The following is a 20,358-nucleotide window of genomic DNA, read 5'->3' on the forward strand; positions in this document are numbered from 1 at the left end:
GCGTCATCTATTAGCTCTAGGAGCATGAGGTTGACCACAAGAGCGTACCAAATGAGCTGAACTTCCACATCTGAAACAACACCTGGGTTCCCTTTTACTAATTTCTACAGATGTGGGCAATCCGGAATCGACACCCATGTCGCACCTCGCAACCTCCCGACGTCCCTGGCTCTCAAGGGGTAATGCGGATGCTGCTATAACAGCATCACGGAGTTCTCCCCAGGTTTCAGGCTGCTTACCAAAAATAAAATGCGGCTTATCCGCCGCACGCATTCCCTTGAGGACGATAGAAACTAATTCACGTTCCGGTAGTTCAATCAACAATGCAAAAAATGCAAAAAAAGAAGCTGTATGGACTCTGTCAAGATACTGATATAACTGCTCGTCACTCCGCTGCACTTCCCAAATGTGGTGGCTCTCAAGTTGTTTCGAACCCCGGTGGTTACAGCTGACTAATTACAAGTCCCCTTAATTGTTTCTAGGAAAATCCTTCGGTCATGGTTCGTGAGAGGATGATCTGCAACTCGCCTCTAGCTAGCGGGTACACCAACGACAAAACGATGCGGTGCGGTACGCAAAAAGCGGCAGAGTGCTGTTCGAGATGAACCAACAACCAAAGAAAATTCTCTACTTGATCAATCAGCTGTACCAACAACTCGGTCAGACCCTGAAAGAAATAAGCCAAAGGGTTCGGCAACGTAGCAAACGCGGCGTTTAACTAAACGGGCGCCGGTTCCATGCCACTCCCGGGCTGGCCTCCATGTTCCCCTTTATGGCGCAAGTCACCATCCTCAAACTTCATCCAATCCAACCCCAAATATGTAAGATCCCAACTCAGCGGCCGATTTTCTATGCAGCTCTCCCAAATCTAAAGTACATAAGTCGGCCACCCAATTGGTTAAATGCGCTAACTGTGCTCGGACCCGACCCAACTGATTGTCACTAGGTTGGGTTCCGTCTGAGAGACCATTAGTGTCTTTAAGTCCCTTAAAAGCCTCACCGAGAAACTGGATTGCCGCATCTGTTGAAAGGTGGCTACACTGAGTCACAGCGCCAGAGATTGCGCCAAAGATTATTATTCCGCCTCCTCCAATGGTGCAGTGGTAGTTCAGAGGATGTCGAGTGCAGTTGTTGTTCTGTTGGGCGAGAGAGTAGATGCTGTTCCGTTGGTGTAATCTATAGCTGGAAGATGTTGCAATTATCACAGCGTATTTGAGAAAGGAGATGGGCTTTGATTTATGATGCTGGTGTAATGGAAAATTTTCGTCAATATATAATGAGGTAAAAAGGTATTACAGATTTCTTTAATGAAAATGCCTCTTGGTCACAGGTACAGTCAACAAAGCATCTGGATCGTGTTCAACTATTAGACTTGTAATTCTGGTTTCTATGTGCAATTGTTGTATTTCTGGTTTTTCAATTAGTTCATTGTAAATGGTGTTTAAAATATTTTGTCGTTTTGAGAAAGAACCGAGCCAGATACATGTACGTTGAGTCACACTACGACATACAGAACAGTTACACTTGCGCTTTGTTGTTTCGTAGTTTTTATAGTTGCAGGGGACTTAATTAATCAATTGTGTTAATGAAAATTCCTTGTCATTCTTCATTTTTATTTTGTGCAGTCAGATTGCGTCAGGGCCAACCGGTTATGAGACTTCGTAACCGGTCGCACAGCTTCTAAAATTATTGCATCTTATTCTTTTAATTAAGACCCCATGCACTGTCTCACCGATCACAGCCAAGGTGACGTCAACCGGCTGCAGCACGACAGCACGCAAACGGGCTGAGATGGAAATACATTAAAACAGGATGTAAAATACAAAACTGTATGCACGGCTCAACCTGCCCCCCCCCCCCCCCCTCTCAAACTTAACCCAGGAAGTGGTTAACCCCAACCCTGAACTACTTGACCTTAACTTGACTCAGGTGAACCCGATACTGCTTGCCTGAGCTGATCTCCATAGCCAACAAATTGACCGGGCCTAATACATGTATAATAGTGCACGGCCCCCGAAAACGAGGAGTAAATTTACTAAGGTTGCCCCCGTGCACCTGCCTCCCATGGAAACTGCGGACATAAACTTGATCCCCGGGCCTACTGTTAAAGGTTTCGCGATTACGATTGTAACACTGGGCTTGCCTAGGATGAGCTCTCAGTGTATTACGCCTGGCCCGGTTCCAATTTTCCTTGATAACCAGGTGATTAACCTTGGGTTGAATAAGATCCTGAATTCCCCACAAGTTGGAAAGAGGGGAATTAACTGAGTAGGAAAAAATCGAGGGTGGAAGCACAACTCGCGAGGCTTCATGAATGGCTGTATTAAAAGCAAAAATAAGACAGGGAAGACTGGAATCCAATTTACCGGCTGTTTTATGATGATAAATAATCAAAGCGAATTTGAAATTGCGATTAACCGGTTCGGAAAAGGACCCTTGGGGATAATATGTTTAGCACCGTTCTGGAAGCAGGTCTTAAAAGGGCCCGAAAGAAAGGCAGGAGCGTTATCAATAACCAGCTGCTTAGGTGGCCTGAAAACACTAAAAACACTAGTCAGGTGATTAATCGTGGTGGTGGCGAGGCTTCATGAATGGCTGTATTAAAAGCAAAAATAAGACAGGGAAGACTGGAATCCAATTTACCGGCTGTTTTATGATGATAAATAATCAAAGCGAGTTTGAAATTGCGATTAACCGGTTCGGAAAAGGACCCTTGGGGATAATATGTTTAGCACCGTTCTGGAAGCAGGTCTTAAAAGGGCCCGAAAGAAAGGCAGGAGCGTTATCAATAACCAGCTGCTTAGGTGGCCTGAAAACACTAAAAACACTAGTCAGGTGATTAATCGTGGTGGTGGCGGTAACGTTTCGGCTAGGAATAAGCCAAGTACTCCTAGAAAATGCATCAATTACCTCGAATACATATCGATGACCTCTTTTACTGCGTGACAAAAACCCAAATAATCTATGTAGACCTTGCGCATGGGAGAGGACTCTCGTTGGGAACTCAACCAGCCTTGTTGAAGGGCATTGTTTGGTTTGGCTACGTTACATAAGCGACACTGAGCTACCATCTGTCTAACATCTTGGTACATGGAGGGCCAAGTTAAATGCTCCTTGATCTTTTGGAGCGTGTTATAAGTGCCCAAATGACCACCCACCAAGGAATCATGAAAATAACTGAAAACCGGACGGACCAAGGTAACAGGCCAACAGATTTTGGACGGCCGAGCATCGCCGACCTATCTGCACAGAATACCCCTCTTAATCTCATATTCTTGCACGAGCTCTCCTGCCAACACACGCTGCTTAATGCCTGATGATGTGCGATGTCCTCATACAGAAGGGGAAATTGACCTAATACGCTGCAACTATGATTGTCACAACCCAACTGCTTCCCTCCAGCACTAGGTACTTCTTCAGTAAACATCCTGCTGATAACATCCGCCAAGACATTTTCGGAACCTTTAACATGCTTAACTTCGAACTGAAATGCTGAAATACGTACTGCCCACCTCGCAATACGTCCAGTCTTACGCGGCCTCGCCAATGCCCAGGTCAAAGCTTGATTGTCGGTTTCCAATTGGGGAACCCGATGCTCGAGGTAGAATCGATACTTCTCTAACGAAAATAAAACGGCTAAGGCCTGGTACTCATAGACCGAGTACTTAAGCTGGGCATCTGTTAACCGCCGAGACGCGTAAGCTAATGGTTGTCTCTGATCCTCGAATTTCTGTAGAAGAACAGCTGAAGTTCCGGTATTAGAGGCATCAGCCTGCACAATAAACCTCTTGCTAAAAACCGGTACCCCAAGAACCGGCGGATTAGCTATGGCTGTTTTAATATGCTCGAAGGCAGCCTCCTGGGCAGGTCCCCACTCAAAACGCACACCCTTACGGCGTAACTAATTTAAGGGTGCCGCCAGCTGAGAAAAATTGGGGACAAAACGCCTAAACTAATTTGCCGTGCCTATAAATTTTGCGATTCCCCGCTTATCAACAGGAGGAGGCAACGCCCGCGGGGCTTTCGTTCGCTCTCAATCAGTACGAATACTCTAACCGGAGACTATATGTCCTAAGAAGGATACCTCCCGCGTAGCCAGCGTGATTTTACTAGGTTTGACCGTCAGACCAGCTTGCTGTAACCTCAAAAGAACATGCCGAATATACTCCAAATGATCCTCGAACGTATGACTGTAGATAACAAAGTCGTTCAAATAATTGTAGACACAAACTAACTTCAATTCCCCAAGAATATTGTCCAATAAACGAGTAAGCACTGCCTCCCAGGTGGCTAACGCAAAGGGAATTCTGTTGAACAAGTTCCAATCCGTGCAAAAGGCGGTGACATGTTCACATTCTTCTGCCAAAGGAATTTGATAATAGGCCTGATTCAGATCGAGAATAGTAAACCAATTAGCCCCGCCAAACCAAGTGAAAGAATTATGCAAATCGGGCAAGGGTACTGACTCGAGTACAACCTTGGCGTTCAAACGCCGTTAATCCACAACCGGTCTGAAATCGCGTCCCTGATCCTTAGGCACCAGAAAGATTGGAGAAGTGAAAGTAGAGGGTCTGATAACTCCCTCTTCCAGCATCTGAGATGTCTTAGCCCCGAGTATCTTAACCTCGGGGGGGGGGGGGGGGGGGGGGGGAGGCGATGAGGAGATTGCCTAACGGGGGTGTCATCGGACAAATGTATATGATATTCAAGAACGCTAGTAATCCCCAGGTCATCGCTGAGGAGCTGAGAAAAACTGTGTAACAAGTCGCGCAGCTGGGACGCCCGACTGGGCCAAAGGTGGTCTATATCAAATTGATTAGCAGCAACCTCCACGCCGTAAGTCGGCCTACTCCAGGTTTTGTGCACTCACAAAGGCCAAACTTCTCACTAAAAGCAAATATAAAGGAAAAGGTGCGTCCGGAATAATCCAAGATGAGCCCACTTTTATAAATGAAATCACACCACAATATTAGATTAACAGGGAGTCCCTTAACCAAGGCTAAGGATACAGGTCAGGAAAAATCGGCAACCGATACACCTCCCCGGACCCAACCCTGCAAAGGCAACACCAATAATGTCTTCAAGGCCCTTAAGAGCCTTACCGAGATACTGGATTGCCGAACCTGTCTCACCGATCACAGCCAAGGTGACGACAACCGGCTGCAGCACGGTAAAACGGGCTACCAATTCTGGAACACTGCCCTCCGTCGATTGACTCCTTATTGCCAACGCGTAAACAAGATGGTCACTTCCTAGCAGGTCGATCCGTGGACGCTCTCTGACCGCTTTATCTTAAAACCTGAAACAATAACAACCAAAACAATACCGTGCCACAGACACAATCGAAACAAAAGTGAAGCCGACCGCAACTAGGTTGGTAAGCACGAGCGCAAGCCACCCTCTGATACAAGTGAAACGTCCGCCAAATCACGCAGGGCTAACAGGTAATTAGGGTTGTGGAAAGGGCCAAGTGAGTTGCGGTCGGATTCATTTCACAATTGTAATTTATTATCATTTAGTTCACAAATACACTTTTGCAAGAATTAAATTTGCTTCGCGGCTGAAGGCCTCCAAACAGATGATTTAGAATAAGTTCAATTCCCTTCAAGTCCAAATATTGCCGCCTTCTGCTCTTGAAAGGTTATTGTAATTTGCTCTGAAAGATTTTACAAGTTATTGTGGGCCTTCCGCCGTTGGTGCTGCAAAAAGGAAATTTTTAAACTTTATGTATTGTTTTACCGATTGTTGCAATAAATATATTTCCTTAATTTTCAGAATTTACCCTTGCGGCCTTCAGCCATCTTATTGCGTTTTTTTATCTCTTTCTGTGCACCTTGCGGGCCATCAGCTCTTTTAGTATCTTAAAACACTGTGGCCTTCTGCTTTCAGTAATCATCATAGTATATCTGGAATTATGAAGATTTAATCCGGCGGCTTTCATCCGCTCCGCATGCTGATCTCATATATGTATACGATTTATCTTATTCGTAAATTTAACTGTGTGTCTTGTCTTTTCAAAATTGAACTTGTTTCAAAGCATCTGTTTGAAGGCCTTCAGCCGCGAAGAAAATTTAATTCTTTCAAAAGTGTATTTGTGAACTAAATGATAATAAATTACAATTGTGAAATGAATCTGACAGCAACTCCCTTGACCCTTTCCACAATCCTAATTACCTGTTAGCCCTGCGTGAATTAGCGGGCGTTTCAGTATCTATCAATTAGTAAAATATAGACACACATGTGATATGAGTAACATCTACGTGTCTGCACTAAATCCAGAACGTATCCGTAGACGTAGACGTAATTCCACACCCGAACGCGATGGTGTGAACTATCGAAACGCGTAGTGGCGTTCTATTTCCACTCATCAGCCACAGTTCTCATGATCCCATCCTTCAATAAAGGAAGAGAACTGTATTACCGGAAAGCATGTCCGATACATCTGACACGGGCCAGATCGTGCAGACAGCTGTAGTAGCGTGTTTACCAGGCACCCGTACAATAGGCTACATTACGGCCAGCGGCGGTGGTACATTGGCCGCCACAGCAGATCCTGCAGCAGCAGCAACAAGAGCTACACCACTGCGGCAAACTGTACGAACAAGGCAGCTGCAGCTACAAGAAAAACGACATCATATGTGCCAACATCAGGAGCAGTCAGCCCTGTAACATCTAAACCATCTGTTTGCACAACTAAACTTTTACCAGTTTGGAAAGAGCAGCTACTTACCATCAAATGAAATGATGACTTTGAAAGAGCAAGGAGGTACTGGGCGACAACGCCTTTCTACTCAACGTAGAATGTCAGACAGACGTTTACAAGCTACATACTTTTCCTTTTAAATGTAGGTCCATTGTAGTATACAATAAGAAGAGCAGACTGGACTCTACGATGAGATTCAGCATAGTAGCCGACCACCACTTGCAGGTGACCCCTGGGAAAGGTTCTACGTCACTACGCTTCCGTTCCAGAGATAATCGAATTCAGGGACCGTGATGCACTATCAATTTCGACACAGAAGCAATTCGAAGATAGGAAATTTTATGTGCATGGAGTGTAACGGGTATAAGCACAGGTATTTCTACTGGTGACTGAGGACGGTGTACTGAACAACTTTTATGTAAGTATTTACGTAATTTTCGGACTAATGATTATAGCTATTGCAAGTCATACGTTTTTAGGTTGGTTAGCACCTCGAAGTATGCGTGGCAAGAGCAAGCCATTAATGATTATTTTCCCCTGCGCAGCAGGTCAAGTGTTGAATTGTGGACTCGAAACAAGCAACAAAGTGATGTGCGTACACATTACGACACAACATATAAAATATCTGCACGTATATTCGTTAAAACCTCTATATTTAAGGCCCACAATCTAGTAGTTTGTGAGAAGTTGGAGATGTCATTGCAGACATACCTACGGAGCAGTGCTCCTTGTAAGAGGGATGATGGAGTGATGTAAGCCCTACACACAGACGACGAGCTATTTCTATGCGCTTGGGTTCTAATTGCACTTTCGGCAATTTTTTTGCCCTTCGTTAAGATAGTAAATGTTGTGCTGAAATTTATACGAAGATCTTTGCATTAAGTAAAATAAAATTCATTGTGAGCAAGAGACGAAAGTGGCCATGGTGTGTGTCAACGAACTTCTGCCCAGTTCAGACTGTGTTCGTTACGTTTCTTTTCTCACAAAATACACTATATTTGTTTAAGGAATAAGAAGGTGAAAAAGTGTCCAAAACTATTAGGCAATCATTAATCGAGTCTCTCTCTCTCTCTCTTTTTCTCCCTCTACAGGACTGTTGGCTAAACAGCCTTATGGGACTCTTGTTCCAAGCATGCCATTTGTTTTGACTACGAGAAGGAAGAAGAAGTTAAATGCTGATGAATACCTTTTTTTTCTGGGCGAAAGTCGGTAATGGCAATTGTAAAATAAAGATCAACGGTGATTGTATGATTTATTATAGACAATAAAGTGTGTTCTGTCCTTTCCTTATCTCTTTTCCTTATCTCCCTCCCTTTTTTTATTAAAAAATAATGCAGTCCACGAAAAACATCTGGACCTCCAATCAATTGCTGTATATTAAACTGCCCAGCCAAGTCAATATCAATCGCCTTCAAACTACGATACACAGGTACACTGCGCCGCCAGCGACGACGCCATGCAAGTCGCAGAGGCATTGCTGTGGCATCTTAATGCGGCTGACCTTGAACGGGACTTAGTCTCTGGCGCGGCTGCTGCAACACACGATCTCTAGTATTACTTAGATCGTGTTGCAGAATAATTCACTTCCGGTTGCGCAATACGCGCTGATAAGGGACTGTTTGCGGCCGTTGCCGTTACTTTTTGTGTAACAGACGCATGTTTTGCAGCATGTTAGGGTAATATTTTAGAGCCTCAGTAGAATAAAACCTCAAAGTCCTTCTTGGACTTGGTCACCCAGTCGTATGTAAAGATGTTAGCTTGGGCACCCCGTAAGTCATTTGTAACTAAACCTTTTTTGTGAAATTAAGTTTTAAAAACAACATTATTTTAGGAATACGTCGATGATACTTTTATAGTTTAGCCTCGTGGTTTCGACGTTCTCCGAGTGTTCCTTTCAGAGGGGGTTTAAGCACTTCCCTCTAGCCCTTCCTTATTTTGTTCTCTCTTTGTTTTTCCCCCTATTATATTATCCACAATTTCCTATAGTTTACACCTATTGTGAGAATTCCAGAAATCTTGCACCATAATGCATTATCGGACGATTTTCCTGTGTGCAAAGGTTGTAAGATCCTGTCTTGACGTTTCTTTAGACATGCTTCCAATTTCAAAAACAACGTCATAAGAGCTCTGTCGAAGCCGAGAACTGCAAAAATCTTGCAACATATTGCATTATCGGATGATTTTTGTGGATCCACAGATCGCAAGATAGTGTCTTGGCGATTCGAAAATCGTGTTTACACTTTCAAAAACAACGCGGTAACAGCCCTTTTGGAGCTTGGTTGGTTGGTTGGTTTAAAGATTAAGGGACCAAACTGCAAAGGTCATCGGTCCCTTGGAGCTCTGCAAGTCGCACTGTCAGGGAAAGGGGGGATGTAGTACGAACTTTTATCCCTATTTATAATTTTTTTTCAATCAGATTTTCGACTGTAGTGTCCGAGTACAGTTCACTGCTCCTTAAGGGCCGAGTAGGGACGCCGCCTGAGCAGAGGTTGTCTGTTCCCGCGAAACGTGCTGCTTAACAAGCCACTAAGCGCCACCGAGAATACCCAGCAGGAAGCGTGAGAGAGAAAAATCACGTGTAGGCTGACGGCGATTACGTAAGCAATAGCATCTAGCCCTTACAAATCTCTATCAGTCTCTAATACAGGATCATCTGTCTGCTAAAATAGTTGAAACAATGCCGGTGATACTCCGTCAACAGTAGAGTCACTGCTGATGTTGTATTCGTCTTCATCTCTTACACAACTGCCGAGTTGGGCTCTTATAACGTAACTCAAGAGAGGAACTGCACGTAATCCGAAAGTCCCGTCGCAGTTCTGCACCCAGACTCACTACGTCGTTGTTAACACTTGTGTGGTTTGTCACAAACTTCCCTCAGTTTTCAGCCATTCCTTCCTCTAAACCGAAATTTAAATGTGTTTTCACCAGTGGCGTGATATGACCAGTCACTTAACGTTTGAAGTTTTTTTCCCATAAGGACCTACTCTTCTCTACTCTTCGGTCAGGTGGAGTACAGAGGTCACAGATGGTTTTCAAAAGAGCGGCACGCGGCGTGGTTGAAAATAAAACTTTTTTGTAAATCGCCATTTACGTACACTGCTATTTCCTGAGAGATACTTTAATATAAAACATGCTTCAGCAATGTGTTTGTGTTTTTGTTGTTAAACATCTCTTTAGAACCTGGCTAACACTAATATAATTTATCAAGACACTAGAATAAAACATGATAAATCCTGTGAAGCACATCGTCATGAGTTTGTTTCAAACCAGCAGATGAGGAGAATTCGTATAATTCTAGAATTCCTGACATACTTGTCGTTTTTATAAGTATATCTACTATTTCAGAATCTTTACTATTATATATAGATGCTTCTGTTATGTTTCATAACAATGAAACAATGTAGGATGAACCTAGGATACAAAACGAAAGAAATATAAAAAATGAAACTAATAGCCTATTAACAGATGAAAGCTAATTTCTCGAGAATTGCAGCTAGGCGTTCGACATCGTGAGCAATGTCCAGAAAGAACAGTCTACTGTGAAGCCGAGTAAAGTGAACTTGTGGTTTCCGTAAATCACGTCACGCTAATTTTGGTGTAGTGCCTTACGGTTAGACCAAGGATAAAATTTTTTTCCCTCAGTATCCGATGAGCGGTAATGTTACGTCATTAATGATGTCAAAGTCTATAGAGCGAGCACCTTAATGTTCCTTTTTAAAATTTTCCTCTCGCACCGCACATTAGGCTGTTACGGAATTTTCAGATTTTGTGATACGAGCCGTATCTGCTCAGTGTAGGCTGGCAGGGATGTAGCCTGTGTATAGAAGTACGGTATACTGTTCCAGCCTGTCAGTCATTCCGATGACACAACCTACATTTTTTCCTGACTCTAGATTTAAAGTCTTAATCGCATGGCTGATGCAGCAGAAACCTCATGATTTATGCGCATGCATGTGCTGTCGTGTATGGCTGCGTGCGTGTGTGTCCTGCGTTTTGGTATGATGAACTATTAATTATTAACTAGATTACTTTGTTCTTCTTGAACTAAAATAAGCTGAAAATCAGAAAAAAGTTGTGAGCTCCAGTCCGGTTACGGCATCGTATGAACCTCTACCCTATGCAACCAGGAAAAGAGAGGAAATACTGCAAACAAAGGGGATCCAATTATTGTCATATTTTTTGTTCTCATGAAGGAACCGTAAGCAGTCTTAGACGAGGGGTGAGAAAGAAAGCAATCTAAAACAGCGCCATTGAAATAGTAAAACAAAAACACGGGTAGGTTGCTCTGACTAGGATTAGAGGGAAAAGTATTTGAAATGGAAGCGAAACTTATGAAGTTTTCAGCACACTGCCGCTGTAAAAATCACGCACTGCGACGTACGGCTGTATAAAAATGGCCGCCAAAGTTATAAAGAAGTTCCTGGAAACACAGTTTTGTTCCTGCGGATATTGACGGGAACAATAATTATTCGTGCGTGTTTGCCAACCGTTTCACTGAACGCAGTAGAGAGAGAACTCTGTTATAAGGCAGCGGGAGTGTTTATTATTCACTACAAAATAAAAAAAAAAACTGAATGTAGCTCACATGCAGGTGATTCTTCGTATTCCTGAATATTCTGCCCCTCTTTTGCGTTTCAGCAGTTTAGTATGTATGCAAGCTGGAACCTCTTATTGAAAATTATATATCTTTTATCTAAAACGAGAAGGTCTTTATTTAAGGTATTCTATACCAAACAAGTTGAGATCGCGTAAGATACCTATATTATATGCAATGTTCTTACATCTACCTAAAGCTATGCTATGTGATCTTAAGTATCTGGACACCTGGCTGAAAATGACTTACAAGTTCGTGGTGCCCTCCATAGGTAATGCCAAAATTCAGTATGGCGTTGGCCCACCCTTAGCCTTGATGACTGCTTCCAGTCTCACAGACATAATTTCAATCAGGTGCTGGAAGGTTTCTTATGGAATGGCAGCCCATTCTTCACGGAGCACTGCACTGAGGAGCGGTATCGATGTCGGTCCGTGAGGCCGGGCACGAAACAGGCGTTCCAAACATCCCAAATGTGTTCTACAGAATTTAGGTCAGGACCTTGTGCAGGCCAGTCCATTACAGGGATGTTATTGTCGTGTAACCACTTCGCTATAGGCCGTGCATTATGAACAGGTGCTCGATCGTATTGAAAGATGCAATCGCCATCCTCGAATTGTTCTTCAATAGTGGGAAGCAAGAAGGTGATTGAAAAAGCAATGTAGGCCTGTGCTGCGTTAGTGCCAATCCATTATAACAAAGAGAAAAAAAGCGCTGCAAGCCCCCTCCAAAAAAACACGACCATACGCTAACACCACCGCCTCCGAATTTTACTGTTGGCACTACACACACTGGCAGAAGACGTTTACCGGGCATTCGCCATACCCACACCCTGCCAGCGGATCGCTAAATTGTGTACGGTGATTCCTCATTCCACTCAACCGTTTTTCCACTGTTCAATTGTTCAATGTTTACGCTCCTTACACCAAAGGAGGCGTCGTTTGTCATTTACTGGCGTGATGCGTGGCATATTAGCAGCCGCTCGAGCATGAAATCCAAGTTGTCTCACCTCCCGCCCAACTGTCATAGTATTTGCACTGGTTTCTGATGCAGTTCGGAATTCCTGTGTAATGGTCTGGATAGATGTCTGTCTATTACACATTACGACCCTCTTCATCTGTCGGCGGTCTCTGTCAGTCAACAGACGAGGTCGGCCTGTACGCTTTTGTGCTGTACGTGTCCCTTCACGTTTCCACTTCACTACCACATCGGAAACAGTGGACCTAGGGATGTTTAGGAGTTTGAAAATCTCGCATACGGACGTATGACGCAAGTGACACCCAATCACCTGACCATGTTCGAAGTCCGTGAGTTCTGTGGAGAGCCCCATTCTGCTGTCTCATGATGTCTAATGACTACTGAGGTGGCTGATATAGAGTACCTGGCAGTATGTGGCAGCACAATGCACCTAATATCGAAAACGTATGTTTTTCGGGGTGTCCGTATACTTTTGATCACGTAGTGTATATACTGAGACCTACAGTACGGGTCAAAATTTTTCGATCAACCATGATAAAAACTATACACACTCTTTCATTGTACAAACACATCGTACAAAAAATAGATCAACAAATTAAATATTTTCTCTCTCTACCATTAAGTATAACGCAATGCGGTTCAGATTTTAGCCGGTTCACAGCATCCACCCATTGTCCTCAGTTGTTGTTGTTGTGGTCTTCAGTCCTGAGACTGGTTTGATGCAGCTCTCCATGTTACTCTATCCTGTGCAAGCTTTTTCATCTCCCAGTACCTACTGCAACCTACATCTTTCTGAATCTGCTTAGTGTATTGATCTCTTGGTCTCCCTCTACGATTTTTACCCTCCACGCTGCCCTCCAATACTAAATTGGTGATCCCTTGATGCCTCAGAACATGTCCTACCAACCGATCCCTTCTTCTGGTCAAGTTGTGCCACAAACTTCTCTTCTCCCCAATCCTATTCAATACTTCCTCATTAGTTATGTGATCTACCCATCTAATCTTCAGCATTCTTCTGTAGCACCACATTTCGAAAGCTTCTATTCTCTTCTTGTCCAAACTATTTATCGTCCATGTTTCACTTCCATACATGGCTACACTCCATACGAATACTTTTAGAAATGACTTCCTGACACTTAAATCAATACTGGATGTTAACAAATTTCTCTTCTTCAGAAACGCTTTCCTTGCCATTGCCAGCCTACATTTTATATCCTCTCTACTTCCACCATCATCAGTTATTTTGCTCCCCAAATAACAAAACTCCTTTACTACTTTAAGTGCCTCATTTCCTAATCTAATTCCCTCAGCATCACCCGACTTAATTAGACTACATTCCATTATCCTTGTTTTGCTTTTGTTGATGTTCATCTTATATCCTCCTTTCAAGACACTGTCCATTCCATTCAACTGCTCTTCCAAGTCCTTTGCTGTCTCTGACAGAATTACAATGTCATCGGCGAACCTCAAAGTTTTTATTTCTTCTCCATGAATTTTAATACCTACTCCGAATTTTTCTTTTGTTTCCTTTACTGCTTGCTCAATATACAGATTGAACAACATCGGGGAGAGGCTACAACCCTGTCTTACTCCCTTCCCAACAACTGCTTCCCTTTCATGTCCCTCGACTCTTATAACTGCCATCTGGTTTCTGTACAAATTGAAAATAGCCTTTCGCTCCCTGTATTTTACCCCTGCCACCTTTAGAATTTGAAAGAGAGTATTCCAGTCAACATTGTCAAAAGCTTTCTCTAAGTCTAAAAATGCTAGAAACGTAGGTTTGCCTTTCCTTAATCTTTCTTCTAAGATAAGTCGTAAGGTCAGTATTGCCTCACGTGTTCCAGTGTTTCTACGGAATCCAAACTGATCTTCCCCGAGGTTGGCTTCTACTAGTTTTTCCATTCGTCTGTAAAGAATTCGTGTTAGTATTTTGCAGCTGTGACTTATTAAGCTGATAGTTCGGTAATTTTCACATCTGTCAACACCTGCTTTCTTTGGGATTGGAATTATTATATTCTTCTTGAAGTCTGAGGGTATTTCGCCTGTTTCATACATCTTGCTCACCAGATGGTAGAGTTTTGTCAGGACTGGCTCTCCCACGGCCGTCAGTAGTTCCAATGGAATATTGTCTACTCCGGGGGCCTTGTTTCGACTCAGGTCTTTCAGTGCTCTGTCAAACTCTTCACGCAGTATCTTATCTCCCATTTCATCTTCATCTACATCCTCTTCCATTTCCATAATATTGTCCTCAAGTACATCGCCCTTGTATAGACCCTCTATATACTCCTTCCACCTTTCTGCTTTCCCTTCTTTGCTTAGAACTGGGTTTCCATCTGAGCTCTTGATATTCATACAAGTGTTTCTTCTTTCTCCAAAGGTATCTTTAATTTTCCTGTAGGCGGTATCTATCTTACCCCTAGTGAGATAGGCCTCTACATCCTTACATTTGTCCTCTAGCCAGCCCTGCTTAGCCATTTTGCACTTCCTGTCGATCTCATTTTTGAGACGTTTGTATTCCTTTTTGCCTGTTTCACTTACTGCATTTTTATATTTTCTTCTTGCATCAATCAAATTCAATATTTCTTCTGTTACCCAAGGATTTCTACTAGCCCTCGTCTTTTTAGCTACTTGATCCTCTGCTGCCTTCACTACTTCATCCCTCAAAGCTACCCATTCTTCTTCTACTGTATTTCTTTCCCCCATTCCTGTCAATTGCTCCCTTATGCTCTCCCTGAATCTCTGTACAACCTCTGGTTCTTTTAGTTTCTCCAGGTCCCATCTCCTTAAATTCACACCTTTTTGCAGTTTCTTCAGTTTTAATCTACAGGTCATAACCAATAGATTGTGGTCAGAGTCCACATCTGCCCCTGGAAATGTCTTACAATTTAAAACCTGGTTCCTAAATCTCTGTCTTACCATTATATAATCTATCTGATACCTTTTAGTATCTCCAGGGTTCTTCCATGTATACAACCTTCTTTCATGATTCTTAAACCAAGTGTTAGCTATGATTATGTTGTGCTCTGTGCAAAATTCTACCAGGCGGCTTCCTCTTTCATTTCTGTCCCCTAATCCATATTCACCTACTATGTTTCCTTCTCTCCCTTTTCCTACACTCGAATTCCAGTCACCCATGACTATTAAATTTTCGTCTCCCTTCACAATCTGAATAATTTCTTTTATTTCATCATAAATTTCTTCAATTTCTTCGTCATCTGCAGAGCTAGTTGGCATATAAACTTGTACTACTGTAGTAGGTGTGGGCTTCGTATCTATCTTGGCCACAATAATGCGTTCACTATGCTGTTTGTAGTAGCTCACCCGCATTCCTATTTTCCTATTCATTATTAAACCTACTCCTGCATTACCCTTATTTGATTTTGTGTTTATAACCCTGTAGTCACCTGACCAGAAGTCTTGTTCCTCCTGCCACCGAACTTCACTAATTCCCACTATATCTAACTTCAACCTATCCATTTCCCTTTTTAAATTTTCTAACCTACCTGCCCGATTAAGGGATCTGACATTCCACGCTCCGATCCGTAGAACGTCAGTTTTCTTTCTCCTGATAACGACATCCTCTTGAGTAGTCCCCACCCGGAGATCCGAATGGGGGACTATTTTACCTCCGGAATATTTTACCCAAGAGGACGCCATCATCATGTAATCATACAGTAAAGCTGCATGCCCTCGGGAAAAATTACGGCTGTAGTTTCCCCTTGCTTTCAGCCATTCGCAGTACCAGCACAGCAAGGCCGTTTTGGTTATTGTTACAAGGCCAGATCAGTCAATCATCCAGACTGTTGCCCTTGCAACTACTGAAAAGGCTGCTGCCCCTCTTCAGGAACCACACGTTTGTCTGGCCTCTCAACAGATACCCCTCCATTGTGGTTGCACCTACGGTACGGCAATCTGTATCGCTGAGGCACGCAAGCCTCCCCACCAACGGCAAGGTCCATGGTTCATGGGGGGTTGTCCTCAGAACAGCTGCAAAAACTCGTGGCATTTGGGAGATAAGGTTTTGTTGCGTTTTCGCAGGTATTGCAATCCAGTACATTTGTAAATTATTCTATAGACTTTCAATATTATATGAACTCTGTTTCTGACCTTCTTGTCAAGTTCATACCCGTAATATTTCAGTGGTATTTAAGTCAGGTGACTGACTCGGCGAAATCATATTTTCCAGTTCCCCACATTTCTCCTTTCTATTGAAATGCTCTCTGCGCCATTTAGAAGCGTGTTTGGGATCGTTGTCCTGCTGCAGAAAAAACTACCAATTAGTGTCCTGCCAGATGGAACTGCATTGTTGAATAGTATCCTGCGGTATCCTTCCTCCCTTAATGTAGCATTAATTCTCACTAGACCCTCCACCATGCTTCTCCGTCACACATTGTCTCTTCATATGTTCTCCACGAAGTCGGCGAATGAACATTTGACGACGGATCCCATATACATCGACCACGAATAACACTTTGGAACATTGCTGCACCCTTCATGTTTATGTTGCTGAGCCCATTGCAACCTATTCACCTTGTACTGTTTGCGTTATAAAAGTTTCTTCGCCGCTATGCATCCCTATAACCCTAGGACACTAAGGGGGGAAAATGTTACTTTGTTACTAAACCGTCGTAAATATGACTACTCTGTATTTTACTACTCTATATTTGACTACTCTATATTTTATTCCCCCCCATGAACCATGAACCTTGCGTGCCTCAGCGATACAGACGGCCGTACCGTAGGTGCAACCACAACGGAGGGGTATCTGTTGAGAGGCCAGACAAACATGTGCTTCCTGAAGAGGGGCAGCAGCCTTTTCAGTAGTTGCAGGGGCAACGGTCTGAATGATTGACTGATCTGGCCTTGTAACATTAACCAAAACGGCCTTGATGTGCTGGTACTGCGATCGGCTGAAAGCAAGGGGAAACTACAGCCGTAATTTTTCCCGAGGATATGCAGCTTTACTGTATGATTAAATGATGATGGCGTCCTCTTGGGTAAAATATTCCGGAGGTAAAATAGTCCCCCATTCGGATCTCCGGGCGGGGACTACTCAAGAGGACGTCGTTATCAGGAGAAAGAAAACTGGCGTTCTACGGATCGGAGCGTGGAATGTCAGATCCTTTAATCGGGCAGGTAGAATAGAAAATTTAAAAAGGGAAATGGATAGGTTAAAGTTAGATATAGTGGGAATTAGTGAAGTTCGGTGGCAGGAGGAACAAGACTTTTGGTCAGGTGATTACAGGGTTATAAATACAAAATCAAATATGGGTAATGCAGGAGTAGGTTTAATAATGAATAAAAAAATAGGAGTGCAGGTGAGCTACTACAAACAGCATAGTGAACGCATTATTGTGGCCAAGATAGACACAAAGCCCATGCCTACTACAGTAGTACAAGTTTATATGCCAACTAGCTCTGCAGATGATGAAGAAATTGATGAAATGTATGACGAGATAAAAGAAATTATTCAGGTAGTGAAGGGAGGCGAAAATTTAATAGTCATGGGTGACTGGAATTCGTCAGTAGGAAAAGGGAGAGAAGGAAACATAGTAGGTGAATATGGATAGGGGGGAAGAAATGAAAGAGGAAGCCGCCTTGTAGAATTTTGCACAGAGCATAACTTAATCATAACTAACACTTGGTTCAAGAATCATAAAAGAAGGTTGTATACCTGGAAGAATCCTGGAGATACTAAAAGGTATCAGATAGATTTTATAATGGTAAGACAGAGATTTAGGAACCAGGTTTTAAATTGTAAGACATTTCCAGGGGCAGATGTGGATTCTGACCACAATATATTGGTTATGAACTGCAGATTGAAACTGAAGAAACTACAAAATGGTGGGAATTTAAGGAGATGGGACCTGGATAAACTGAAAGAACCAGAGGTTGTAGAGAGTTTCAGGGAGAGCATAAGGGAACAATTGACAGGAATGGGGGAAAGAAATACAGTAGAAGAAGAATGGGTAGCTCTGAGGGATGAAGTAGTGAAGGCAGCAGAGGATCAAGTAGGTAAAATGACGAGGGCTAGTAGAAATCCTTGGGTAACAGAAAAAATATTGAATTTAATTGATCAAAGGAGAAAATATAAAAATGTAGTAAATGAAGCAGGCAAAAAGGAATACAAACGTATCAAAATGAGATTGACAGGAAGTGCAAAATGCCTAAGCAGGGATGGCTAGAGGACAAATGTAATGATGTAGAGGCTTGTCTCACTAGGGGTAAGATAGATACTGCCTACAGGAAAATTAAAGAGACTTTTGGAGAGAAGAGAACCACTTGTATGAATATCAAGAGCTCAGATGGCAACCCAGTTCTAAGCAAAGAAGGGAAGGCAGAAAGGTGGAAGGAGTATATAGAGGGTTTATACAAGGGCGATGTACTTGAGGACAATAGTATGGAAATGGAAGAGGATGTAGATGAAGATGAAATGGGAGATAAGATACTGCGTGAAGAGTTTGACAGAGCACTGGAAGACCTGAGTCGAAACAAGGCCCCGGGAGTAGAAAACATTCCATTAGAACTACTGATGGCCTTGGGAGAGCCAGTCATGACAAAACTCTACCATCTAGTTAGCAAGATGTATGAGACAGGCGAAATGCCCACAGACTTCAAGAAGAATATAATAATTCCAATCCCAAAGAAAGCAGGTGTTGACAGATGTGAAAATTACCGAACTATCAGTTTAATAAGTCAGAGCTGCAAAATACTAACGAATGGAAAAACTAGTAGAAGCGGACCTCGAGGAAGATCAGTTTGGATTCCGTAGAAATGTTGGAACACGTGAGGCAATACTAACCTTACGACTTATCTTAGAAGAAAGATTAACAAAAGGCAAACCTACGTTTCTAGCATTTGTAGACTTAGAGAAAGCTTTTGACAACGTTAACTGGAATACTCTCTTTCAAATTCTGAAGGTGGCAGGGGTCAAATACAGGGAGCGAAAGGCTATTTACAATTTGTACAGAAACCAGATGGCAGTTATAAGAGTCGAGGGGCATGAAAGGGAAGCAGTGGTTGGGAAAGGAGTGAGACAGGGTTGTAGCTTCTCCCCGGTGTTATTCAATTTTTATATTGAGCAAGCAGTAAAGGAAACAAAAGAAAAATTCGGAGTAGGTATTAAAATTCATGGAGAAGAAATAAAAACTTTGAGGTTCGCCGATGACATTATAATTCTGTCAGAGACAGCAAAGAACTTGGAAGAGCAGTTGAACGGAATGGACAGTGTCTTGAAAGGAGGATATAAGATGAACATCAACAAAAGCAAAACGTAGATAATGGAATGTAGTCAAATTAAATCGGGTGATGCTGAGGGGATTAGATTAAGAAATGAGACACTTAAAGTAGTAAAGGAGTTTTGCTGTTTAGGGAGTAAAATAACTGATGATGGTCGATGTAGAGAGAATATAAAACGTAGACTGGCAATGGCAAGGAAATCGTTTCTGAAGAAGAGAAATTTGTTAACATCGAGTATAGATTTAAGTGTCAGGAAGTCGTTTCTGAAAGTATTTGTATGGAGTGTACCCATGTATGGAAGTGAAACATGGACGATAACCAGTTTGGACAAGAAGAGAATAGAAGCTTTCGAAATGTGGTGCTACATAAGAATGCTGAAGATAAGTTGGGTAGATCACGTAACTAATGAGGAGGTATTGAATAAGATTGGGGAGAAGAGAAGTTTGTGGCACAACTTGACTAGAAGAAGGGATCGGTTGGTAGGAGATGTTTTGAGGCATCAAGGGATCACAAATTTAGCATTGGAGGGCAGCGTGGAGGGTAAAAATCGTAGAAGGAGACCAAGAGATCAATACACTAAGCAGATTCAGAAAGATGTAGGTTGCAGTAGGTACTGGGAGATGAAGAAGCCTGCACAGGATAGAGTAACATGGAGAGCTGCATCAAACCAGTCTCAGGACTGAAGACCACAACAAAAACAACAACAACAACAACATATTTTATTCAGAGGATGTCAAAAATGGTTCAAATGGCTCTGAGCACTATGGGACTTAACTTCTGAGGTCATCAGTCCCCTAGAACTTAGAACTACTTAAACCTAACTAACCTAAGGACATCACACACATCC

Source organism: Schistocerca piceifrons, chromosome 3 (assembly GCF_021461385.2).
Source record: "Schistocerca piceifrons isolate TAMUIC-IGC-003096 chromosome 3, iqSchPice1.1, whole genome shotgun sequence".
Taxonomy (NCBI): Eukaryota; Metazoa; Arthropoda; class Insecta; order Orthoptera; family Acrididae; genus Schistocerca; species Schistocerca piceifrons.